The sequence below is a fragment of the Lepisma saccharinum genome, chromosome 6 (assembly GCF_977018435.1).
Source record: "Lepisma saccharinum chromosome 6, izLepSacc3.1, whole genome shotgun sequence".
Classification (NCBI taxonomy): domain Eukaryota; kingdom Metazoa; phylum Arthropoda; class Insecta; order Zygentoma; family Lepismatidae; genus Lepisma; species Lepisma saccharinum.
In genome coordinates this window covers 12,376,092-12,389,221 of record NC_139234.1, presented here as the reverse complement: position 1 = coordinate 12,389,221, position 13,130 = coordinate 12,376,092, and the positions used below count along the sequence as shown (strand labels likewise).

At 38.1% G+C, this 13,130-nt stretch overlaps 1 protein-coding gene across 1 annotated transcript in view; it reads right to left on the bottom strand.

Annotated features, from left to right (window-relative positions):
* Positions 1-13,130, bottom strand: part of LOC145988990 (uncharacterized) — a 584,192-nt gene that overhangs the window by 242,090 nt on the left and 328,972 nt on the right. The window lies entirely within an intron of this gene.

The following is a 13,130-nucleotide window of genomic DNA, read 5'->3' as shown; positions in this document are numbered from 1 at the left end:
TTGCGGTTCACTTTCAGTTCGAGAACTGAAAGTGGAATGGAACTGGAATATATCTATCCGAATTGTAACTGAAATGATCTGGGGTTTTAGTTTCAGTTTGGGCCAGAATGAAACCTTTCTGTTCACTTTCAGTTCTTGGACTGTAACTGGAATGAAACCGGAGCATATCTATCCGAACCGAAACTAGAATGATCTGAAGTTGTACTTCTAGTTCGGCCCACAATGAAACTCTTCTGTTCATTTTCAGTTCTCAAACTAAAATTGGAACGAAACCGGAGTATATCTATCCGACCTGTAATTGGATGGTCTGAACTTGTACTTCCAGTTTGGCCCAGAATGAAAGTTTTCAGTTCCATTTCCAGACCCAAATGTTATGGATCTGGGAGAGTTTTACAATGTTTGAGATCGAGAATAATACTGAGTAACTTTTACATTTTCTTCATTTAAGAACTGTATCTCACATTGTACTGACAATTGTAATTTTATTTGTAATCAAATGTGAAATGAAAACGAAAAGTTTATATGAATCCGCCTCGTCACTTTTACCGCAGTTAATTCAGTTCAAAATGGCATCAAACAATGGGATGAAAATTATCTGTGAAAAAAATTACATATCTTTATTACAGTGACCAAATTGTAGTTAATGAAACAGAGACATTTATGATAGTAGCGTATGACAGTACAGCAACCAATTTGTAGTTAATAAAACAGATACAATTCTATGTGGGCTATGGCTAGCTTCATTAGTTTGTCCATTTTCCCGCAAAACTACATCGATGAGATTAACACACATTAGATTTTCCTATGGCAGCAAATTTTCCAATTCATGGAAAATGGCATTTACTCTTTTGTATGTAATTAGCTAATTTTGTTTGGTTTTCTGAATTTCTGAAAATAGAAAATTAAAATAAAAGAGTGTATGAACTGTTAATTTATGAAAAACTCAGTAAGCATCTATCCTCGATGGATATTTTCACACCTACAAATAACCATGGATTAAAGAAAAAGCACTTAAAAATATGCTTCAGAAACTTTGGTTGATTGTAAATGATATATGTACATCATAATTATGTAGTACGGATTCCTCCTCCTCGTATGTAACATAGTACTTGAACTTTTAACACTTTAAGTATTTAAATTTTTAATAAGAAAAGGAAATTAGGTCATACATAAATCTTACAATGTCAATCTTTTAAAAGTCTTTCCAATCGAACATTGTGAAAAAAACGACAGCAAACATGTGAGCATGAAAGACAACGACTATTCACGTTCCTCCTCGACGAACTCGTAAACACTACTTGAGCTAATAAGAGGAACTGAAAGAATTTTCATCTTGGTTTAAGGCTGGCAGGTGCTAATCAGAACGCTTTTGGAATAAAGCATTCGTCCGCAAGACCACGAGATCATCAAGTGTTGGAGAGGGAAGGTTGTACCTCAAATCTGACATTACAAACTTCATACTTGAGAACAACCGCAACACGCTTACCTGGTGGCTTGTGCAGCCAAAACCACCATGGCAACAGAATAAAGTTCTAGCATGGAATGCTTTCTCCTATCCCAGAATTCTAATACGTTGTTGTTTCTTGGCAATCGTGGCATCGTAGCTCGAGAAACCTTCAACAAGGGAAGAATATTCTTCCTCAACTGATCTCCGTCTGAAGTAATTCGACTCAAATCTCTTTTCTTTAAAACTAACTCCAGTTCATCCTCCTCGTCTAGATCTGCCATCACATCTTCAGTGTCTCTAGTATCAGCTTCTAGAGTATTGCATTTACTATTGCATTTATCTAATTGCAGCCACAATTTCATTATTTGTTTTTCTGTAGTAAGACAGGCCGATGCAGAAAGAAAACAGAAGTATCTTGGGTCCATATAAACAGATGCCACAAAATCAGGATTCTGGAACGGATTAACTTCCCTTTCTTCCATGCACAGCAGAAGCTATTTGGCGATTTGGGAACCAACCAGCTTTGTATGGAGTTTGCATTTTACCCAAGTTCCCAAAAGGTCTCCCATGAGGAGCTGTTCACGTTGTAAGGAAGCCATAGCCACCTTGACTGGTTGTAAAGAGTCAACGAGTGTTTTGGTGGCACAGAAATCATCCTTGGATATGTCTATCTAATGTGGATTCCAGTGGTCCAGACAAAAATTCTGCAGTGGCAGCAAAGACTCTAGCATTGAGATGCACGAGTTCCATCTTGTGGGGCAGTCTAGTGCAGGAATATTGAGTTTGTACGCATGAATCAATTTGAAATATTTTGATGTGCGCAGTCGTTAGCAGAGGGCCATCATTTTTGTACTAGTCCTGACATGTCGGTTGATTTCAAGGTGTCAGCCACAGCAAGATGTAATGTATGTGCAGCACAACGAATGCAACTCAAGGCAAAGCCACTTGTGGTACATTCCTCCAATCCCGACATAATGATTTCCTCCAGAGTTTCATTTTCGTCAAGGACTGACCCATTGTTGCTGTTTTCCTCATCTAGGTCTTTGAGTTATTTTATTCTTCCAATTCCATTACTATTCCCCTCCTTGCAACTGATCATCATGCAGAAGGGTGGCTGCTTTCACCATATTACTGCCATTATCACAGGTGAGGTAGTATATCTGTGACACATCAATGTGATAATCATGTAACACACCATTTATGAGTCTTCTAATATTCTCACCTGTGTGAGATACAAGTATTGCATTATCGGTGAGCGTCCTTAGCTGTACTGTCATATCTGTAATAAATTGCACGTTAATTCCAAGAAATCCTTTTCCGAGCCGTGATACTGCATCAACCTTTAAAGAGAGTATCTTCCCCATGAACTCTGATGACAAGTTATTTCTTGTTATTTGTGCTCGCTTCACAACTTCATTCATCACAGTACGTGATGTAATGGGTCATCGTTCGTCTCTTAGCACAGCATTAACAATGGGTTGAATTATTTCCTGCATCCTAGCATAATCGATTATGGAAAATGGACGACCATTTTCAGCGACCAGTTTGACCAGTGATGTCAGTGGAGAGTTTACCGTCAATTGTACACCCTTGAGAACACTTGCCTTCCCCAGTTCCCCATTGACAGATAATGTATTGTGGTTTAAGCCGACAGTGTGTCGATCAAACTTCTTTTCGTGACCACACAACCAATAACCACCACTCGTGGACAATGTCGATATGAGAATTGTTTCTTGAATTGCACTGCAGCTGTGGTGAAAAACACGATTCCAATGTGGATATGATCAATACCTTGTATGAACAGGGGTATTTATAGTACCTGGATTTACACAGTTTGATGGCATGGTAGTCGGATAGGAGGCCAGGTGATTGGTTCGGAACGGGAATGCAATGCGATGTAAGGCACTGTTGGAAAATCCAACATCCTTCCTGGAAGTGGTGACGCAACATAAACTGGACGAGACAGACGTAGTGACTAGCGAGTCACCTACTGACTATTTGAATCAACAATGTTACTTTTTTTGTTGTAACAATATTACATTCATTTTGTTATAATTGAAATTTGGGCTATAAAATATGAAAAATGATACCAAACATGACCAAAATGTACGAATTACAAACATACTGCCACTCAGAAGTAATAATTACGTATTCATATTATTTGTAACGTATTGGAAGCAATGAGTTTGTGTTTGGTTTCATTTTTCACACTTATTTCATACAATTTTTAGGTATATAAAATATTGAGAATTCATGGGGTACACAGAAGTATTCAGTTATATCAAGGGGGACTCTCAGACAAAAAGTTTATGAAAAACTGTCTTCATGGCATTTCGGATCTTATCTATTTCCAAATTTTTGGATCTGGTACCCCCCAAAACACCAAAAGTGTTCAAAATGAGGTTTCATTCTGGAACTGAACTGAAACTGAAACAACATTGAGGTTTATGGTGAACCGGAATGTAGCAAAACATTTCAGTTCAGGTTCGGGTGCGAACCAAAAGCGTTCACAATGAGGTTTCATTCCGGAACTGAACTGAAACTGGAAGTACACTGAGCATTATGGTGCACCAGAATGTAGCGAAACATTTCAGTTCAGGTTCGGGTGCAAACCAAAAATGTTCACAATGAGGTTTCATTCCGGAACTGAACTGAAACTGAAAGTACACTGAGCATTAGGTGAACCGGAATATAGCGAAACATTTCAGTTCAGGTTTGGGTGCGAACCAAAAGTGTTCACAATGAGGTTTCATTCCAGAACTGAACTAAAACTGAAAGTACACTGAGCATTATGGTGCACCAGAATGTAGCGAAACATTTCAGTTCAGGTTCGGGTGCAAACCAAAAATGTTCACAATGAGGTTTCATTCCGGAACTGAACTGAAAGTACACTGAGCATTATGGTGAACCGGAATATAGCGAAACATTATAGTTAAGGTTCAGGTGCAAACCAAAAGTGATCAAAATGAGGTTTCATTCCGGAACTGAAATGAAACTGAAACAACATTGAGGTTTATGGTGAACCGGAATGTAGCAAAAGATTTCAGATCAGGTTCGGGTGCGAACCAAAAGTGTTCACAATGAGGTTTCATTCCGGAACTGAACTGAAACTGGAAGTACACGGAGGGTTTTGGTGCACCAGAATATAGTGAAACATTTCAGTTCAGGTTCGGGTGTGAACCAAAAATGTTCACAATGAGGTTTCCTTCCAGAACTGAACTGAAACTGAAGGTACCCGGAGGGTTTTGGTGCACCGGAACGTAGTGAAACATTTAAGTTCAGGTTCAGGTGCGAACTATAAGTGAAACTGGAGCATGTTTCAATTAGAGTTCAAATTCGGTTCGCAGTCCCTGATCGGGACTGACACAGACATGGAACACAGGATCCCTTGATTACAAGGCGACGAAGCTACCACTGCATCATCGAGGATGCTCAATTTTTAATGGGGATTTAATTCAAATTATTAATATTACAAAAGCCTCCCTGCTATTTATTCCATCTTGTTTAATGATTATGAAAGATTGTTGTTTCAATTTAGGATGTAGAAGGGTGCGAACAGGTGTACCAGCCAGATTAAATCAATGTTAGCTTCCAACGTTTCGAGCACATACATAGCAACAACATGTCATCCCTGAAGATGAGAACAATGTATACGATGGACGCTAACGCCGATTTGACCTGGCTGGTAACCCGAGAACCCAAAAAGATGTGTTTAATAAGTTATGATTAGGGTGCAGATTTATAGGCAATTTTTTCTATATATATTTACTTTTAAATTTTATTTTTACACTAAAAAAAAATCTTCCCTTATTATTGTGCTCGCCTTAAATATTCTATCTAATTTCACTCCCATAGTATTCTTCCTTTATTTGGATTTCCTTCATGTAGAAGTTCTTCAAATCATTGCTGTAATTCTTGTCTATAATTGTATTAATATTTTATTAGTGTATTTGGATTTCCTTCATGTAGTAGTTCTCAAAATCATTACTGTAATCCTTGTCTAAAATTGTATTAATATTTTATAACTGTATGTATTGTTATATGACGATTTCCATACCTATGGACAGTGCTCGAAAATTTTTCTTCAAAGCTAGGCGCCTGCTCTGAAAATCAGGTGCCTGGAAACTACCTACTAGCAATTGTACATACTACAGTGTGTTTCAAAAGTCACACAACCCAAACTTTGAAAATGTATATCATGAAAACCATAAGACGTATTTACACCAGGTTTTCTGCACTAAACTAAACATGTACGCTATCACTGGATTAATAAATTTATGTTAGCATGTATCCAAATAAAAGCAATTACATTATTTTAATAAATATTGTTAATTTGCTGAAAACATCTGAGAATTGATTTTGAGCAATATATACCAACATAGAAATTTTCACCGAAAAGTGCAGGTTCGACCAGGACTCTAACATGGGTCTCTGATATACCATGCCATTGCTATAAGCACTGAGCTACTGAGCCGGCCTGGCCTTGACTGATTTTTCATTTCGCTGTCGCTGTTTTACCTGCGTGAAATCTTCTCTGCCAGTGCAACCACAACGGGATCTGTTGCCTTTGAAATACAGTAGAGTTCGACATTGCCTGATTCCTCCCAGCTTAGAGATGTTAATTTGAACACACACACACACAGGAAATGTACTACGTTGAAATTTTCAGCGAAAAATGCATTAATATCTCTACGCTGGGAGGAACCAGGCAATGTTGAAGTCTACTGTGTTTCAAAGGCAACAGATCCCGTTGCAGTAGCACTGGCAGAGATGATTCCACACAGGTAAAACAGCGACAGTGAGAAATCAGGCGAGGCGCAAGGCGTCAAATCGGGGGATCGAGTCGGTCAGGGAATCGGGCTGCCTTGGCCAATCCATTTCTTTGGGTAATTTTCATCCAGCCACTGTCGCAAGCCCAGGCAGAATTATGGATGGGGCAATCAACAATCATTTGATCGAGCCATTTTTCCTGCCTTAAATCTTAAATGGCATCACTTATGAACATTTTTTTAGGAATGGAATGGCAATGTTGTTGGAGGATGGGATCCAGCTACAAGACGTGACATGATTTATCAGCATGATGACTGACCAGCTCGATCCCCCGATCGATTTGAAGCCTTGCGACTTTTACATTTGGAGCCACATAACAAGACACCGGTAAACTCGCAAGAAGAGCTCAAGGAAAGAATTTTAACAGCTGGTCAACACATCAAGGACACCATCACATCACGAGTTGAGAGACCAAATGTCCATAAAAACCTGCATGCCTGCATTTGTAATGGAAGTGCCCACTTTGAGCAAGACATGCAATGTTCTTTAATTATATTGCTCATTGATTCCATTCACATGAAGATGAATGAAGTATTATTTCTTGTACACAAATGTGAATGTTAGCAACATTTGTACCTTGTTGGATAGCAGATGTCACAAGGAAGTAATATAAGTAATTTGTACGCTTCGTGTCATACCATTTTTGTTATTAATATGTTGCCAAGTAAACTAAGAGTGCATTTTTTTATCATCACTTGTAAGTTTAGACCCACCCATTACTTACATGTGATTGTTATTTGGGAAAAACTTTTTTCAACGAACCACTTATTTGTTAGTTACCAGAAAACGATGAAATAAGTTCCATACAATGAGCAGTTTTTTCTCAATTCATCTTTTTATGTGGAAAATTGTCATTCTTTAAAAAAACAATTGAAATTCGATTATCTCGAAAACTACTAATTTTCGGACTGAGTTCTTTTTCATACCATGCATCTAGTATTGCCCACGGAACGAGACGAGACAAGAATTTGACTTGTCTCGTCTCGTGGAAAGGCTGTCTCGTCTCAAAAATATTTGCTTGTCTCATCCCGTGTCTCGTCTCGAAGAGCTTTGTCCCATCTTGTCTCGTCTCATAAAATTAATGTAGGATATCATGCCAACAAAAGTTAAGTGGGTAGTAAAACTGTAGTAAAACCTGGTCAGAGTCATCTATCGGCAGACGGCTGAACTTGTAGGACTTGAACATAACCCTGCCAGAGCCCACTATCGCTCGAATAAAGCCATTCTCAAATGACATAACATGGTGTTTGAAAATGCATATCAATGTTTGCAATGACGTATTGTCAGAATGGGCCTCTCAATTTGAAAAAAAAAAAAAAAATCAGTTTACTGAAGGATGCAAGAAAGCCTTGCAAGGTTAAATTTTTACAGTAACTTAGAATCGGGCTCTATACGCCTATCCAAAAACTGAGATATTTGACAGCTAATATATTTTAAAATATACCAGGTGTGCCGGTTAATAATTCTTAAAATTTCGTCGCTGGAAGCAAGGGTTGGTGCGCAGTCTCAACTGTTACGTCAGTGTGTTGCAAGAACAGTACCTGCCAAATGCCATGGACGTGCAACCGAGTGCGAGTGATCATGATATTGGGTTTGTGTGGGAAACATGTTCACCGTCAAACCAAATTAGGAGCACGTGCGACACGTCCTGCTTCTCTTGTTCAATCAAAAGAAAAATGCGAGTGAAAGCCATCATATCCTTGTGAAAACGTACCGTGACAATGTACTAATGCAAGATTCGTGTGTGCGTTGGTTTCGACGATTCAAAAGTGGTGATTTCGACGTGAAAGACAAAGATCGCACGGCCCAGCCGAAAAAATTCCAAGATGCCGAACTGCAAGCACTGTTGGATGAAGACGATACGCAAACGCAACAACAACTCGCAGAGAAGTTAAATGTTGGTTGCCAAACCATATCTGATCGTCTTCATGCCATGGCAAAGATCCAGAAGGCAGGAAAATGGGTCCCACATCATCTGAACGACAGACAAATGGAAAAGCGAAAAACGGCGTGTGAAGTGTTGCTTTCTCTGCATGAAAGTCTTTCTTGCATCGGATAGTGACTGGGGACGAAAAATGGATCTACTTCGAGAACCCAAAATGCAAAAAGTCATGGGTTGACCGAGGACAACCTTCAACATCGACTGCAAAACAGAATCGCTTCGGAAGGAAGACAATGCTGTGCATTTGGTGGGATCAGAAGGGTGTGGTGTACCATGAGCTTCTGAAACAAGGTGAAGCAGTGAATGCTGTTCGCTACCGTCAACAACTCATGAATTTGAACCATGCATTGATCGCGAAGCACCCAGATTGAGCAACAAAACACGTAAAAGTGATTTTCCAGCATGACAACGCCTCATCACACACAGCGAAAGGCATCACACACACCATTTCTGCACTTGGCTGGGAATTCTTGCCCCACCCGCCATACTCACCAGACTTAGCCCCTTCGGACTACCACTTGTTCTCATCGATGTCTCATTTACTTTCCCAGCAACACTTCAACAATTACGAAGGTGTCAAACAATGGCTTGCTGACTGGATCACCTCAAAATGTGAACGATTTTTCTGGAAGGGCATCCACAATTTGACGGACAGATGGGCACAATGTATAGCTAGCGATGGTGCATACTTTGAGTAAAACATTTGTTACCTTTCTCCCCAGATACACTTGTTTTCTTTTGGATCAATTAAGAATTATTAACCGGCACACATGGTAGAAGTGATAAAAAATTTTAATATTCGATGTTAAGATTCATCCTTTCTAACCAATTCACCACAAAGCTCATTCAAATGTCTCAAAGAGTTTTTGAGTAAAAGTGTACTGAATGAAGGTCTGTTTTTCTGCTGCAAATGATATGGCCTCTTCAATACAGCTTCTGTGTTCATCTTAACTGACCTTTTGGTAGGGTTTTTTCCATCAAATAAATATTTATTTTCCTAATTGCTAATTTTCAACTTTACCTAAGTAGGGTTCAAAAAAATAAAGGTTAAGAAAAACAAAAAAGTCATGAAAATGTCAAGAATTTTGATAGACACCCTAAAGTGCCTTGGCTGATTTCATTCAAATGCAATGCCAGGGACTTGAATGCTGTGAAAATTACAAATAAAAAATAATATCATTTTAAGACAGTTGGAGTAACCAAATCAGATGACTTGTCCCATATTTGTCCTCATGGCCCTAGCCAACTACGCACTACATTTCCAAGTCTTAATGTACGAACTGTAGACTACGCGATTGTCTGAAATTTAGTGAGAGTTAGTTTCTTAATCTCAATCTGTGAATTGTCAGAAGAAATTGGAGTTTTCACTCCCAACATAGACCATTTAGAATTATTATTTACACAGAGAGAGTTATACTTAAGGCAGAAAACCAATACCGAGGTAAAAAAAAAGCCACCAAAGAAGAAAAAGATAAAGGATGAACATCCTGAGATCTGTGAAATAAAAAAAAATGCCCTGTTTAATTAATAATATGTATTTTCAGTTTGCAAAGAAATAATTCTAAAAATATTCTTGCCCGCTTTGCTCGCACTACACACACTTATTTAATTTTCACATCAATCTGTGCTTAATATTGCTAATTCAAAACAATTCTTTGTAAGTCATGTATTACCAAATCTCTGTATTCTGCAAGAATTGTACTCGATATGCGGAATAGTAACGCACTGTTGCAGCTGAGAAACAACAGATGTTACTGTAGAGGAACGAGAGGTACTTGAGACAACATTCATAATATTTTATGGATAACTTACGAAACTAGAGTTATTACTTGCATGCAAATATTAAGAGGAAATGTAAGTTAAGAATATAATATTTTTCTCAAACATGGGGTGGGGTGCCAAAATCTATTTTCAGTAGGGATCTGAATATATGTATGTCAATTTCACAACTTACCTAACAGATGAAGACATCTTAAAAATGTCGATACATAGCAATGCTACACACACACACACACACACGAATGCATGCACACACACACATACAATGCATGTATATATGTATGTTTGTCTAGACATATACATACAATGCATGCTTTTCATCGAAAGTGCAGATGCTGATTCTTCACCCTGTTTGGTAAAAGATTGCTTAGCACTACCTCTTAAGCATGTTGAAGAAGTGAAAATCTACCTGACCCTGTCAAATATACAGCTAACCAGTAAAAGGTGTGTCGAAGATAAATTCATACAATGAATCTTCAAAGCTAAGATCGCATAAGGCAATCAATAGAAATAAGTATTGTGATTGAACTTTCTATAATTTATTTTCAACATTAGCTAAAATTGAGCCACAATAACATTATTCATGGTTCCGCACCATGATGTGCGGTCTAAGGCCTCATTCTTTGGGGTCGAGTGGGGGAAGCGTAACAACATTTCCAGATGGGCACAATGCTATTCATTTCTATTCTGTGCTGAAAGAAAATTATGCATGGTGTGTGAACACTTGCCTATGACTCACAAGAAAGGAAGGAAGGGAGGAGCTGTGAAATATTTTCATGTATTTATTTCATTGCAATTATACAAAAAAAATAATCATGACAATTTCTACACAAATTACAATCAACCATAATATCTAATAATTTTGTGCTGATTTCCAAAAAAAATTTAGATAAGTGAAATTAAATTAAACTAGCAACATAGCAAAATATCTGTGAAACTTGTTAAATTAATTTAAATTTTTCTCATGACACAGAATTCCTGGTCTCTCATGTTACATTTATAATACAGAGATGACATATTTATTTTGAATAACTGACAGATACGAGGGTCACTATTTATATTTTGAGCCTAACAATGAAAAAACAGGAATTTGGCATTGAAAACTGCTTTATTGTTTTCGAAGTATTCTCCTTTATGGTCAATACACTTTTGCATTCGTTCGAACCATTTGTCAAAGCAATTTTTCCAATCTTCTTGAGACACCTCCATAATATGGTTTTTGAACGCATCAACGGCGTCTTCCGCCGATGAAAATCATTGTCCACGCAATTTATTCTTGACATTCGGGAACAAGAAGAAGTCATTGGGTGCCAAATCAGGACTGTACGGCGGATGACCCATCAATTCGATTTTTTGACTGTTCATAAAGTTGGTTGTTAGACGAGATGTGTGACAACTGACATTGTCTTGATGAAGAATGATCCGACGGCGTTTGTTTGTTTTCTGTATTTGACCGAAGACCTCTGGCAAACAAATTGTTGTGTACCATTCAGAGTTGACCGTTCTACGTTCCTCTAAAGGCACAGTTGCCACATGAACAGTTTTCCCGAAAAAACAGGCGACCAATTTGTTTTGATGTGCTTCGAGCACGAACAACTTTTGTTGGATTGGGTTCATCTTGAAACACTCATACAGTCGACTGCTGTTTATGTTCCGGCTCATATGCATATATCCATGATTCGTCACCTGTTACAATCTTATACGTCTTTTGAAGCACCACGATTGTATTTATTGAGCATTTGTTTGCACCAATTGACGCAAGCGTCTTTTTGAGTTTTTGTCAAATTGTGTGGAATCCAACGAGAACATACCTTTCTCACAGCTAAATGATCATGTAATATTTTATATATGCTGGTGGAACTAATGCCTATGGTTGCCTCAATCTCACAGTATGTCACATGACGATGCACAGCATCAATGTTTTCTTGAACAACAACTGATTTTGGATGACCTTAGCGAATCTCGTCGGTGAGCGAATGGTGGCCACGATTAAATTTGTTATACCAGCGTTTCACAGTGGCAAAGGATGGGGCTTCATCGCCAAATGTGGAAGTAAGTTGATCGATGCACTCTAGTCTTGATAATCCACGTCGAAAATCGTAAAAAATCGCACGAAAATGTTCACGAGTTAATTCCATTTTATTGTTGTCGCGCAATCTCCAAGGCAACATAAACAACACAAATGAAGCTATTGACAAAACATTTGAAGTACGTTATGGTCAATAATGCCAGACGATTCCGTGCAAATGTCAAATCGCGCCTAACTTCAATCAGTGTTGCCAAGGCTCAAAATATAAATAGTGACCCTTGTATACTCTGTACCAGCTAACTGTGGAACAGGAAACGGAAAACAAGTCTCTGTGCAAGTAGTGACACGAGACGACTCCACCAATGGAGACGTGAGAGAGATGGAATTGCATGGAGTGGGGGAAAGCGGCTGCAGTTACTAGCGAGCATTGCTTTCCTCTGGGCACTCAATTTCCTTTGCTTCTCTGATGCTATGTGCAGACTTGCTCTACAGTTAGCTGGGACATTGTATAGATTGGGAAAGAAAATAATAACACTTTTATTTTTTTTATTTTTCAATACAAACTAACACCTTTAAATAAAAAATGAAATCAATATAATCTTTTCTATTTTTCAGCAGTGATTTGTAATAACAAGAATCTTTAATGACTTTCATGGATTTTGCTTCATTGGAGATACATCTACAAGGATGCAAATATAAACCAGGTTTCCTATCTATACTTGTCAATGCTTTCCTTCAATGAGTATGCATGAATGATCTAAACCAATGGTTCTAAACCTTTTTCAGTCCTGGACCCATCTTCAAGGATATTACACTTCATGGGACACACAAGAATGGGTGCCGGCAGAATTACTTGTAATGGTGTGCTGCACCCACTTTGTAATACTACGTATTTTTACTAACATAACAAATTACACATAATTCATTCTAGAAAAGTAAATATGTAATTTAAAAACTAATTTACTCAAGTCTGACATCTAACTAAACACACATGCTGAAATTGAAAACATGAAAATAAACATTAAAATCCTCTAACCGAACTAATGTAATGGTTCGGGTTGCCTTTTCTGCATAAGTTGGGGTATGTTGGGTTAATTAGTGGT